The sequence below is a fragment of the Arachis hypogaea genome, chromosome 4, assembly GCF_003086295.3.
Source record: "Arachis hypogaea cultivar Tifrunner chromosome 4, arahy.Tifrunner.gnm2.J5K5, whole genome shotgun sequence".
NCBI lineage: Eukaryota > Viridiplantae > Streptophyta > Magnoliopsida > Fabales > Fabaceae > Arachis > Arachis hypogaea.
In genome coordinates this window covers 93,989,191-94,003,359 of record NC_092039.1, presented here as the reverse complement: position 1 = coordinate 94,003,359, position 14,169 = coordinate 93,989,191, and the positions used below count along the sequence as shown (strand labels likewise).

Genomic DNA, 14,169 nt, shown 5'->3' with positions numbered 1-14,169 from the left:
AGCAAGACCAAAAGTGGAAGACACTAGAAAACCGAAACTCCACTGCCTACAAAAACTAAGGGGCTACCACTGTGACAAGAAAAATGTACGATCAACCCGTTAGAGAGTGCACTGTAAACAACTTAGTACCTTATTGGACCCAAAGGAAGATACTTTGTTCTTGGAACATAGCAAAACAATGAAACAAGGTCCAGCAGCCTTTCGTGGGTTTCATATAGTTTCTTCAATTTTTCATCAGTCCATTCTTTCTTATCATTGTCATGATTGTGTATTTTGCTATTCAAAACCACAGTTCAAAAGCATTATTAATCAGCATCAGTAAAATTGAAGCAAGCACAAAATTAAGATATGGTTCTCACTTGATCAAATCATCTTGTGCTTTGTACATCTCATCCAAAACTTTTATCATTGGACTTAATAAAACTCCAAGGCCTGTACCGCTAGCTCCTTGATCTTCTCCATTGCTGATATGTATGTCTGAGAACTGTGACTGCAGACCACCTTGTGCCAAAGTGTGCAGAAACTCATAAATCTGTAACCTGAAAGGTTCACCATATCTGATTGCCATTGTTGTAAGAGCTTAAGCAGCAATAATTCGAATCTGCACATCTATTTAACAAGAATATTTAAGTTACACAACAAAATGAATAATCATTTACTGAAGATTCATAGAATTGAATCAGAGTATCAGACTAATAATTTGGGAAGGCCAACCAACACTAAGTTATAAAAATAAAATATATCATTCTTTTTCATGATGTTAGTACAAATGTACAATACCATTTAGAAAATAATGTCAAATCCAAGGGGTAATAAACAAGTAACAAAAGGGAAACCACAGGAGATATATACCTCCCACCTGCCATTAAATACACACCTCTATAGCCTAGTCAAAGCACTAGCTAGAGTAGGATTACGAGAACTAGCAGTAGCAACCAAAACATTTGCATGAAATTCTTACAACCAACAAGAATGCCAATGAAGGCAAGTGGCATACCAGTATCACTAACCTCCAAATGCAAGTGTCATATAATCTTTTCAGTTTTCATAGCTTCAATATAGAATTTCTGAAAACAAAGTATAGAAATAAATCAAATGGATGAAAAATGTAAAATAGAGTCATATGTGAATTGATTAGCCTGAACATAAGATGGAAAATATCATAATTTAATCTTTAATTTTGTGAAATCAATTTAAAAAGAAAAATAAACCATTGGCAACATGGTCAACCAAATGTATGAAAAAAATTGCTAATTGCAAGCAAGTTCTCACCCCCACAGTGTTGCCATCACTTCCATCACTAGAACCCCCAATATCCGCACTGTTCATATCATCAAAAACTTAGTTATCCACAAGCATCTAATAGAATAACTAACTCATGGACTAGTCTTCTAAATAGAGGGATAAAATTTAAGTTTAATCCCATTAAAGAGTATCTGATTTCCCCTCTATGACCCCACAACGTAAGAATTCAAAAAAAAAAAAAGAATTTGCAGAAATTTATATAGAAAGAAAACAAACTAACAAACCTCTGTGATAGCTTGTTTTCAGTTCTAAGCTTTGTACTATCAGTATGGCCATTCCCAATTGACATTGCAAGCCCCTCAAACCCTTTCAGTTTCTTCATCAAACTCCGATCAGAATTTACAGATTTTGGTGGCATTTCCATACTTAGAGGTGTCCCAGTCTTCAGCAATGCATTAATAGAAATGAAACAAAAATTAATATCATTCTATGCTTAAATTAGGAACTGATATCAGAAAACATCATAGCTTACAGCAGGTGAAGATGGAACTCCTTGTCCGTGTGGATATGGCCCCTATGTTTTAGAAATATATAATTCACAAGAACATAAGACATAATTACAACCAATAAAGCCTAAATAATTACAACACCAAAAAAAAGCATATAAATTAAGCACTGAAAAGCTTTTATGATAATAAAATAAATAAATATAAATATTTGAATTATCTAGGTACACAAACAGGATCAAAAGAAACACATTTGACATTTCAGTATATTAGTTTCTCTTATCCTATTGTGAACTATTGATTGATATCATTATAGTAGAAGCCAAACATTCGTGGGCAATGAGCAAGACAAGCTCCAATTTTTCATAAACCATGAAATAAATTGCATGAAAGTAGCTAGACTTACAATAGGAATGGTAGGATGAGTATAAATCCCTTCAGGTGAATAAAGTGCTGCATAAGGTAGCATCATAGGCTGAAAGAAATAGAAAAAGTTGGCAAGTTAGATCTGGCAAGTTGTCAGCGAAACACCAATAAAACCAAACATTGAGTTCAATTTGAAGAAGGAAACTTGTGAAAAACTAACACAATTTAAGATCCAAGAACCTAAGACAGTTATTTAACATTGTAAGTACAAAAGTAATTGAATGGATTAAAGCTTGCTGATCTTAAAAATATAGTTGAAGACTTAAGTAGTAATGAGGGAGGCCAGCCATGTTGGAGGTACTTCAAAAATATAATTTCCTGTATGCTTAACAAGAAGACTAATATTTTTTAATATGATTCAGGCAAATAGATTTGTATGAATACAGTACAGGATCAACTATCTTCACTCTCTCCGTTGGTGACATTATGGAATATAAACAAAGATGAAATAAAATTAGCAACATTAGTTTTTTACATTGAAAAATGAAAATCGTTACATATTGACAATCAATAACCTACTTATTGCAATTAATAACAAGCTAACAACACAACTAACAACTTACTTAGGGAACAAATATAATATTAAGTAGAACATGCAGCCAAGAAAAGAAGCACATGTTCCTAACTTGATCCACTCATCTTCAGATCCAATCATACACAATAATACTTTATTTCAATATAAACAAAGAATAAAATTAAAGAAAGAAAAAAATGAAAGGACACACATACATTCTTGAATCATGCATGTATATACACTGAAAAATCAAAACACATAACATAATTAAGGATAGAGAATTAAGGCCACAAACTAAAAAAAAGAAGAGCATTAGTGTAGTTAAGTGATCTGAAAAATAATAAGGTAAATAGTGAAATCCAATCACTTTAAATCTTCTCCAAAATTCTCTCTCTTCTCTCCTTAATTCAGCACCTTCTAGCACCACAGAGAGAGATAATAAATTAACAACAACAACAATAATAATAATATAATATTGTATTATAACCGTGTAAGCTTATAACCATAGAGTATGCTATATAAAAGAAGAAGAAGAAGGGCTTTAATTAAGTAAGTAATTGTACTTGTACTTGTACTTGTTCCTAACTTGGAGAAGAGCAAAGAGACAGTTGTTGAATCTGCCAAATCTGCTGCAAATGTTGCCAAAGAAGCTGTTCACAACACTGGAGAAAAAGACTCTGATGCATAACTTTGATTAAAATTTTGGAATTATTTCTGCATTTAATTTTGAATTTAATCAAAATTATTATAGTCTTCTGAAGGCTGAAGCATACTTAATCATGATGGGTGCACAAAACTTGAAGTATTGCCACAAGAATTGAGAAATTTATTTCAATTTTAATTTTATATTTTATAGAAAATCTGACTTTCAATTTATTAAAAATAGAAGAAGTAGTATTTTAAGCATTGTTTTGATTAGGTGAATTCTCCTTTGAGTGCAGAAGCACTGTTTGAATTGCTACCCTTTCTCTTTCACTTCCCTATGTTATTGAATCAGCAATCCCATGGAAGAAATCTAGCTTGCTTTCTTGGTCCCTTGGAGGCCCAAATACCTATAAGAAGCATTCATGGATTGGTGATTGGTGGACGAAATTGTGATTCAATTGTTATTCCATTTTGCAAAATTCATTGCTTTTCATTCCCTGGTAATGGCGCCAAAAACATGATGCCAATACCATAGTTCACAACTCCGTTCAACTTAACCAGCAAGTGTACTAGATCATCCAAGTAATACCTTACGTGAGTAAGGGTCGATCCCACAGAGATTGTTGGTATGAAGCAAGCTATGGTCATCTTGTAAATCCCAGTCAGGAGGATAAAATTATGGAATTTAGAAAATCAAATATGATTAATAAAAATAAACAGAAAATAAAATGGATAGAGATACTTATGTAAATCAATAGTGGAAATTTCAGATAGGCGTATGGAGATGTTGTGCTCCTCTTGAATCTCTACTTTCTTATTACATTCATCCTATCCTTCTTACTCCTTTCCATGGCAAGCTGTATGTAGGGCATCACTGTTGTCAATGGCTACATCCCATCCTCTCAGTGAAAACGTTCCTATGCTCTGTCACAGCACGGCTAATCATCTGTCGGTTCTCAATCAGGTTGGAATAGAATCCCTTGATTCTTTTGCGCTTGTCATCACGCCCAGCCTTCAGGAGTTTGAAGCTCGTCATAGTCATTCAATCCCAGAATCCTACTCGGAATACCACAGACAAGGTTTAGACTTTCCGGATCCTCATGAATGCCGCCATCTATCTAGCTTATACCACGAAGATTCTGTTGGGGAATCTAAGAGATATGCGCCCGGCCTAAGGTAGAACGGAAGTGGTTGTCAGTCACGCGCGTTCATAGGTGAGAATGATGATGAGTGTCACGGATCATCACATTCATCAAAGTTAAGTGTAGCGTATATCTTGGAATAAGAATAGAAGAGAATTGAATAGAAAGTAATAATAATTGTATTGAAACTTGAGGTATAGCAGAGCTCCACACCCTTAATCTATGGTGTGCAGAAACTCCACTGTTGAAAATACATAAGTAAAAGGTTCAGGCATGGCCGAATGGCCAGCCCCCTTGAGTGATCAAGAGACCGAATAATCAGAGGCTAAACAGTCAAGAGATTAAACTGTCAAAAGATGTCTAATACAATAGTAACTTATCCTATTTATAATAAACTAGCTCCTGGGGTTTACATGAGTAAGTATTTGATGCATAAATCCACTTCCGGGGCCCACTTGGTGTATGCTTGGGCTGAGCTTGATCTATCCACGAGCTGAGGCTTTTCTTGGAGTTGAACTCCAAGTTATGACGTGTTTTGGGCGTTCAACTCCGAATCATGACGTTTTTCTGGCGTTTAACTCCAGACAGCAGCATGTACTTGGCGTTCAACGCCAAGTTACGTCGTCAATTTTCGAATGAAGTATGGACTATTATATATTGCTGGAAAGCTCTGGATGTCTACTTTCCAACGCCATTGAGAGCGCGCCAATTGGAATTCTGTAGCTCCAGAAAATCCATTTCGAGTGCAGGGAGGTCAGATTCCAACAGCATCAGCAGTCCTTTTGTCAGCCTTTTTCAGAGTTTTGCTCAAGTCCCTCAATTTCAGCCAGAATTTACCTGAAATCACAGAAAAACACACAAACTCATAGTAAAGTCCAGAAATGTGAATTTAACATAAAAACTAATGAAAACATCCCTAAAAGTAGCTTGAACTTACTAAAAACTACCTAAAAACAATGCCAAAAAGCGTATAAATTATCCGCTCATCACAACACCAAACTTAAATTGTTGCTTGTCCCCAAGCAACTGAAAATCAATTAGGATAAAAAGAAGAGAATATACTATAGATTTCGAATCATCAATGAATATTAATTATAATTAGATGAGCGGGACTTGTAGCTTTTTGCCTCTGAACAGTTTTGGCATCTCACTTTTTCCTTTGAAGTTCAGAGTGATTGGCGTGTCTGGGAACTTAGAATTTTGGATAGTGTTATTGACTTTCCTAGTTAAGCATGTTGATTCTTGAACACAGCTACTTATGAGTCTTGGCCGTGGCCCTAAGCACTTTGTTTTCCAGTATTACCACCGGATACATAAATGCCACAGACACATAACTGGGTGAACCTTTTCAGATTGTGACTTAGCTTTGCTAAAGTCCCCAGTTAGAGGTGTCCAGGGCTCTTAAGCACACTCTTTTGCTTTGGATCACGACTTTAACCACTCAGTCTCAAGCTTTTCACTTGGACCTTCATGACACAAGCACATGGTTAGGGACAACTTGATTTAGCCGCTTAGACCTGGATTTAATTTCCTTAGGCCCTCCTATCCATTGATGCTCAAAGCCTTGGACCCTTTTTACCCTTGCCTTTTGGTTTTAAGGGCTATTGGCTTTTTCTGCTTGCTTTTTCTTTTTCTTTCTATTTTTTTCGCCACATTTTTTTTTCACAAGCTTTTGCTTTTTCACTGCTTTTTCTTGCTTCAAGAATCAATTTCATGATTTTTCAGATCATCAATAACATTTCTCTTTGTTCATCATTCTTTCAAGAGCCAACAATTTTAACACTCATAAACAACAATATCAAAAGACATATGCACTGTTCAATCATTCATTCAGATAACAAAAAGTATTGTCACCACATCAATATAATTAAATTAAATTCAAGGATAAATTCGAAATTCATGTACTTCTTGTTCTTTTGAATTAAAACATTTTTTTCATTTAAGAGAGGTGAAGGATTAATGGATTTTATTCATAGCTTTAAGGCATGGTTACATACTAATGATCATGAAGTAGAGACACAAAACATAAATAAACACAACATTAAAAACCGAAAAGCAGAAAGAAATAAGAACAAGGAATGAGTCCACCTGGGTGAGGGTGGCACCTTCTTGAAGGTCCAATGGTGCTCTTTGAGCTCCTCTATGTCTCTTCCTTGCTTCTGTTGAATGATTCCCAGTAATTTTGGTGTTTCTACCCTTAGTTGCTTCCAATATTTGTGTGGAGGACAATTTATCCCCTGAGGTATCTCAGGGATCTCTTGATTTGCAGCCACATGTTCTACCACTGAGCTATGATGGCTTTATATGAGTCTTTCCATCTCCCAAGACTCAGAGGTGGAAGCTTTTGTCTTCCCTTTTTTTTTTGGATGTCTCTGGCCTTAGGTGCCATTAATGGTTATGGAAAAGCAAAAAGCTATGCTTTTACCACACCAAACTTAGAAATTGCTCGCCCTCGAGCAAGAGAAGAAAGAAGAGATGAAGAAGAAGAAGAAGATATGGAGGAGATGGAGGCACGTGTGTAGGCGGCTATATGGGTGGGTTTGGGTGGGAAAGAGTTTTGAATTTTGAGGGTGGGAGGGGTTTATGGGGAAGAGTGGATAGAGGTGAGTGGTGAATGAAAAACAGAAGGGATGACCATGAATGGAGTGAGAGAGGGCTAGGTAGGTGGGGATCCTGTGAGGTCCACAGATCCTGAGGTGTCAAGGAATTCCATCCCAGCACGAAATAGGCATGTAAAATGCCTTGGCATACCATTCTGGCGTTTAAACGCCCATTGGTGCACATTCTGGGCGTTCAACGCCCATGTAAAGCATGTTTCTGGCGTTGAACGCCAGTTTCATGCTTGTTACTGGCGTTCAGCGCCAGTTTTTCCTCTCTGGGCACATTCCTGGCGTTCAGTGCCAGGATGTTGCTTGTTTCTGGCGTTCAGCGCCAGAATGGTGCTCTGTTCTGGCGTTGAACGCCGGCCAGATGCATCTTACTGGCGTTGAACGCCAGCCTGTGCGTCCTCCAGGGTGTGATTTTTTTCTTCTGATGTTTTTGATTCTGTTTTTAATTTTTATGATTTTTCGTGACTCCTCATGATCATATACCTAATAAAACACAAAATAACAATAAAATAAAAATTAGATAAATAAAATTGGGTTGCCTCCCAACAAGCGCTTCTTTAATGTCAATAGCTTGACAGTGGCTCTCATGGAGCCACAAGGTGATCAGGTCAATGTTGTATAGTTCCCACACCAAACTTAGAGTTTGGATATGGGATCTTAACACCAAACTTAGAGTTTGGTCGTGGCCTCCCAACACCAAACTTAGAGTTTGACTGTGGGGGCTCTTTTTGACTCTGAACTGAGAGAAGCTCTTCATGCTTACTCTCTTTTGTCACAGAGGGATGGCCATGTGCCTTAAACACAAGGTAGTCCCCATTCAATTGAAGGACTAATTCACCTCTGTTGACATCTATCACAGCTTCTGCTGTGGCTAGGAAAGGTCTTCCAAGGATGATGCATTCATCATCTTCCTTCCTAGTGTCTAAGATTATGAAATCAGCAGGGATGTAAAGGCCTTCAACCTTTACTAGCACGTCCTCTACTAACCCATAAGCTTGTCTCAGTGACTTGTCTGCCAATTGCAATGATAACAAGGCAGGTTGTACCTCAATGATCCCCAGCTTCTCCATTACAGAAAGTGGCCTAAGATTTATCCCTGACCCCAGATCACACAGAGCTTTTTCAAAGATCATGGTGCCTATGGTACAAGGTATTAAGAACTTGCCAGGATCTTGTTTCTTTTGAGGCAGAATTTGCTGAACCCAGGTATCCAGTTCACTAATGAGTAAGGGAGGTTCACTTTCCCAAGTCTCATTACCAAACAACTTGGCATTCAGCTTCATGATAGCTCCTAAATATTGAGCAACTTGCTCTCCAGTTACATCTTCATCCTCTTCAGAGGAAGAATAGTCTTCAGAGCTCATGAATGGCAGAAGGAGATTTAATGGAATCTCTATGGTCTCTATATGAGTCTCAGATTCCTTTGGATCCTTAATAGGAAACTCCTTCTTGCTTGAAGGACGTCCCAGGAGGTCTTCCTCAGCAGGATTTTCGTCCTCCTCCTCCCTTGTGCATTCGGCCACATTGATCACATCAATGGCCTTGCACTCTCTTTTTGGATTCTCTTCTGTATTGCTTGGGAGAATACTGGGAGGAGTTTCAACAACTTTCTTACTCAGCTGGCCCACTTGTGCCTCCAAATTTCTGATGGAGGAACTTGTTTCATTCATGAAACTGAAAGTGGCCTTTGACAGATCAGAGACTATATTGGCTAAATTAGAAGTGTTTTGTTCAGAATTCTCTGTCTGTTGCTGAGAAGATGATGGATATGGCTTGCTATTGCCTAGCCTAGTGCGTCCACCATTGTTAAAGCCTTGTTGAGGCTTTTGTTGATCCTTCCCTGAGAAATTTGGATGATTTCTCCATGATGAGTTATAGGTGTTTCCATAAGGTTCACCCATGTAATTAACCTCTGCCATGGCAGGGTTCTCAGAATCATAAGCTTCTTCAGAAGCTACCTCTTTAGTACTGTTGGATGCATGTTGCCATCCATTCAGACTTTGAGAGATCATGTTGACCTGATGAGTCAACACTTTGTTCTGAGCCAATATGGCATTCAGAGCATCAATTTCAAGAACTCCTTTCTTCTGAGGTATCCCATTATTTACGGAATTCCTCTCAGAGGTATACATAAATTGGTTGTTTGCAACCATGTCAATGAGTTCTTGGGCCTCTTTAGGCATTTTCTTCAGGTGAATAGATCCACCTGCAGAATGGTCCAGTGACATTTTCGAAAATTCAGAGAGACCATAATAGAATATATCTAATATGGTCCATTCTGAAAACATGTCAGATGGACATCTTTTGGTCAGCTGCTTGTATCTTTCCCAAGCTTCATAGAGGGATTCACCATCTTTTTGTTTGAAGGTTTGAACATCCACTCTCAGCTTGCTCAGCTTTTGAGGAGGAAAGAATTTATCCAAGAAGGCAGTGACCAGCTTATCCCAGGAGTCCAGGCTATCCTTAGGTTGTGAATCCAACCATATTCTAGCTCTGTCTCTTACAGCAAAAGGGAAAAGCATGAGTCTGTAGACTTCAGGATCAACTCCATTTGTCTTTACAGTCTCACAGATCTGCAAGAACTCAGTTAAAAACTGATAAGGATCTTCAGATGGAAGCCCATAAAACTTGCAATTTTGTTGCATTAAGGCAACTAGCTGAGGTTTCAGCTCAAAGTTATTGGCTCCAATGGCAGGAATGGAGATGCTTCTTCCATCAAACTTGGACGTTGGCTTTGTGAAGTCACCAAGCATTCTCCTTGCATTATTATTATTATTTTCGGCTGCCATCTCCTTCTCTTGTTCGAAAATTTCTGAAAGGTTATTTCTGGATTGTTGTAATTTAGCTTCTCTTAATTTTCTCTTCAGATTCCTTTCAGGTTCTGGATCAATTTCAACAAGAGTGCCTTTTTCCCTGTTCCTGCTCATATGAAAGAAAAGAAAACAAGAAAAGAAAGAGGAATCCTCTATGTCACAGTATAGAGATTCTTTTCTGTTAGTAGACAGAGAAAGGGGGGAAGAATCCAAATACAAGGGATATAAGAAGTTTGGATTCTTAGATGAAGAGAGGTGAAGAGAAGTGTTAGTAATTAATTAATTAAATAGAATAAGAGAAGAGAAGAGAAATTTCGAAAATAATTTTTGAAAAAGAGGTTAGTAATTTTCGAAAAATTAGAGATAAGATAAGATTAAAATTAAAATTTAAAACAATTAAAAAGAATTTTTGAAAAAGAGAGAAGTATTTTTGAAAATTAGAGATGGATAGGAAGTTAGTTGGTTTTGAAAAAGATAAGAAACAAACAAAAAGTTAGTTAGTTGATTGAAAAAGATTTTGAAATTAAAATTTAAAAAGATAAGAAGATAGGAGGTTAGATAAGATATTTTGAAATCAAATTTTGAAAAAGATAAAATAAGATAAGATTTTTAAGAAAAAGATATTTTGAAAAAGGTTTAATTTTTAAAATTACTTAACTAACAAGAAACTACAAGATAAGATTCTAGAACTTAAAGATTGAACCTTTCTTAACAAGAAAGTAACAAACTTCAAATTTTTGAATCAATCACATTACTTGTTAGCTAATTTTCGAAAATTTGATATAAAGATAAGAAAAAGATTTTGAAAATATTTTGAAAAAGATTTTTGAAATTTTCGAAAATAGAAAAAATGAAAAGATATGATTTTTGAAAAAGATTTTGAAAAGATAAGATTTTTAAAATTTGAAATTTTGACTTGACTTGTAAGAAACAACTAATTTTGAAAATTTTTTGACCAAGTCAACCCAAAGTTTCGAAAATTTGGAGGGAAATAAGGAAAAGATATATTTTTGATTTTTGAAATTTTTTTTTTAGAGAAAAACACAAAAATGACCCAAAACATGAAAATTTTGGATCAAGACACAAGATGCATGCAAGAATGCTATGAATGTCAAGATGAACACCAAGAACACTTTGAAGATCATGATGAACATCAAGAACATAATTTTGAAAAATTTTTGATGCAAAGAAAACATGCAAGACACCAAACTTAGAAATTTTTAATGCTTGGAAAATATGAATGCAAAGATGCACATGAAAAACAACAACCAACACAAAACAAGAAAACATCAAGATCAAACAAGAGGACTTATCAAGAACAACTTGAAGATCATGAAGAACACTATGAATGCATGAGATTTTCGAAAAAATGCAAGAAAAATTTTAAAAGCATGCAATTGACACCAAACTTAAAAATTAACACAAGACTCAAACAAGAAACACAAAATATTTTTGATTTTTATGATTTTCTAATTTTTTTGTATTTTTATTCTAATTTTTTTTCGAAAAAACATGGTTAGAAAAACGAAAAAGAAAAGAAAAATTTTGAAAAAGATTTTTGAAAAGAAAATTACCTAATCTGAGCAACAAGATGAACCGTCAGTTGTCCATACTCGAACAATCCCCGGCAACGGCGCCAAAAACTTGGTGGACGAAATTGTGATTCAATTGTTATTCCATTTTGCAAAATTCATTGCTTTTCATTCCCTGGTAATGGCGCCAAAAACATGATGCCAATACCATAGTTCACAACTCCGTTCAACTTAACCAGCAAGTGTACGGGGTCATCCAAGTAATACCTTACGTGAGTAAGGGTCGATCCCACAGAGATTGTTGGTATAAAGCAAGCTATGGTCATCTTGTAAATCCCAGTCAGGAGGATAAAATTATGGAATTTAGAAAATCAAATATGATTAATAAAAATAAACAGAAAATAAAATGGATAGAGATACTTATGTAAATCAATAGTGGAAATTTCAGATAGGCGTATGGAGATGTTGTGCTCCTCTTGAATCTCTACTTTCTTATTACATTCATCCTATCCTTCTTACTCCTTTCCATGGCAAGCTGTATGTAGGGCATCACCGTTGTCAATGGCTACATCCCATCCTCTCAGTGAAAACGTTCCTATGCTCTGTCACAGCACGGCTAATCATCTGTCGGTTCTCAATCAGGTTGGAATAGAATCCCTTGATTCTTTTGCGCTTGTCATCACGCCCAGCCTTCAGGAGTTTGAAGCTCGTCATAGTCATTCAATCCCAGAATACTACTCGGAATACCACAGACAAGGTTTAGACTTTCCGGATCCTCATGAATGCCGCCATCTATCTAGCTTATACCACGAAGATTCTGTTGGGGAATCTAAAAGATATGCGCCCGGCCTAAGGTAGAACGGAAGTGGTTGTCAGTCACGCGCGTTCATAGGTGAGAATGATGATGAGTGTCACGGATCATCACATACATCAAAGTTAAGTGTAGCGTATATCTTGGAATAAGAATAGAAGAGAATTGAATAGAAAGTAATAATAATTGTATTGAAACTTGAGGTATAGCAGAGCTCCACACCCTTAATCTATGGTGTGCAGAAACTCCACTGTTGAAAATACATAAGTAAAAGGTTCAGGCATGGCCGAATGGCTAGCCCCCTTGAGTGATCAAGAGACCGAATAATCAGAGGCTAAACAGTCAAGAGATTAAACTGTCAAAAGATGTCTAATACAATAGTAACTTATCCTATTTATAATAAACTAGCTCCTAGGGTTTACATGAGTAAGTATTTGATGCATAAATCCACTTCCGAGGCCCACTTGGTGTATGCTTGGGCTGAGCTTGATCTATCCACGAGCTGAGGCTTTTCTTGGAGTTGAACTCCAAGTTATGACGTGTTTTGGGCGTTCAACTCCGGATCATGACGTTTTTCTGGCGTTTAACTCCAGACAGCAGCATGTACTTGGCGTTCAACGCCAAGTTACGTCGTCAATTTCCGAATGAAGTATGGACTATTATATATTTCTGGAAAGCTTTGGATGTCTACTTTCCAACGCCGTTGAGAGCGCGCTAATTGGAGTTCTGTAGCTCCAGAAAATCCATTTCGAGTGCAGGGAGGTCAGATTCCAACAGCATCAGCAGTCCTTTTGTCAGCCTTTTTCAGAGTTTTGCTCAAGTCCCTCAATTTCAGCCAGAATTTACCTGAAATCACAAAAAAACACACAAACTCATAGTAAAGTCCAAAAATGTGAATTTAACATAAAAACTAATGAAAACATCCCTAAAAGTAGCTTGAACTTACTAAAAACTACCTAAAAACAATGCCAAAAAGCGTATAAATTATCCGCTCATCAGTGATCAAGTCAAGTTTAGTAACATGAAAGTGGTTAACACAAGCACACTCACAAGATGCTTGAAGCACTGCCTTCCATGAAGACCATCTGCATCAATGAAGCCTTTTTCGGCAAGGATTAGTCTATCGTTCAACGCTCGCTTCCTTATATCTACTATATCATCTGCAGTTTCTTACAATCTCAGTTGTTGCAATTCAGAACAAACATGAGTATAAATTGGAATAAGAAGAAAAAAAAAGGATTCTAGCACTAAAAAATACATTATTTGCAAGCATTGTTTGGTTTACCTTTGATTCATCATCAACTTGCTTGGCAGCAGAAGCAAATTCTTGAATTGACATGGTTAATGGATGTAGAGAAACTTGCTGATATAACAAGTTGCTCAACTTGTTCTTGTAAAATTGCAAAAGTAACATCAGTGTTAGTCTTCTTTTCTTCCATATTAAATAGAAACAATCGATTTGTTAAAGAGATAGTAGCTATCAAGAATTTTAATAAACTACTAGGTGATTATGAATGCATACCAATAATTGATTAGCATAGGAAATGTAATTGAAGGGAAGAATGGAATCGTCAGCCAGGTGAAGGACTAGGAGTCCCCAAATTCCAGTAACTAATACAACAAAGAACAGAAGATACATCTTGAGATTACCAATTGAAATTAACAATATTTTACCAATAAGAAAATCACTTAAAATCGCCAGGAATTAGATGAGAAATCTAACCGGCAACATGTCGCTGAAAAAATGGATCTCCATACTCTGTCATCCAGTTATACGAGTTGTAAGCCGTGTGATAGACAGGAAAATCTGGGGGAAGTGGTGTAGGATTAGTACAATACATTTTATAGAACATGACATATTTAGGCATATTGTGTTAGAAACAATTAATTTTGTATTACAAAAATTAAAGAATCTAGGGAGTGGTC

At 36.4% G+C, this 14,169-nt stretch overlaps 1 pseudogene; it reads right to left on the bottom strand.

The window, feature by feature from the left end:
- Positions 1–580: 580 nt before the first annotated feature.
- The window catches only part of LOC112795042 (probable glutamate carboxypeptidase AMP1), a 31,534-nt pseudogene continuing 17,945 nt past the window's right edge, over positions 581–14,169 (bottom strand).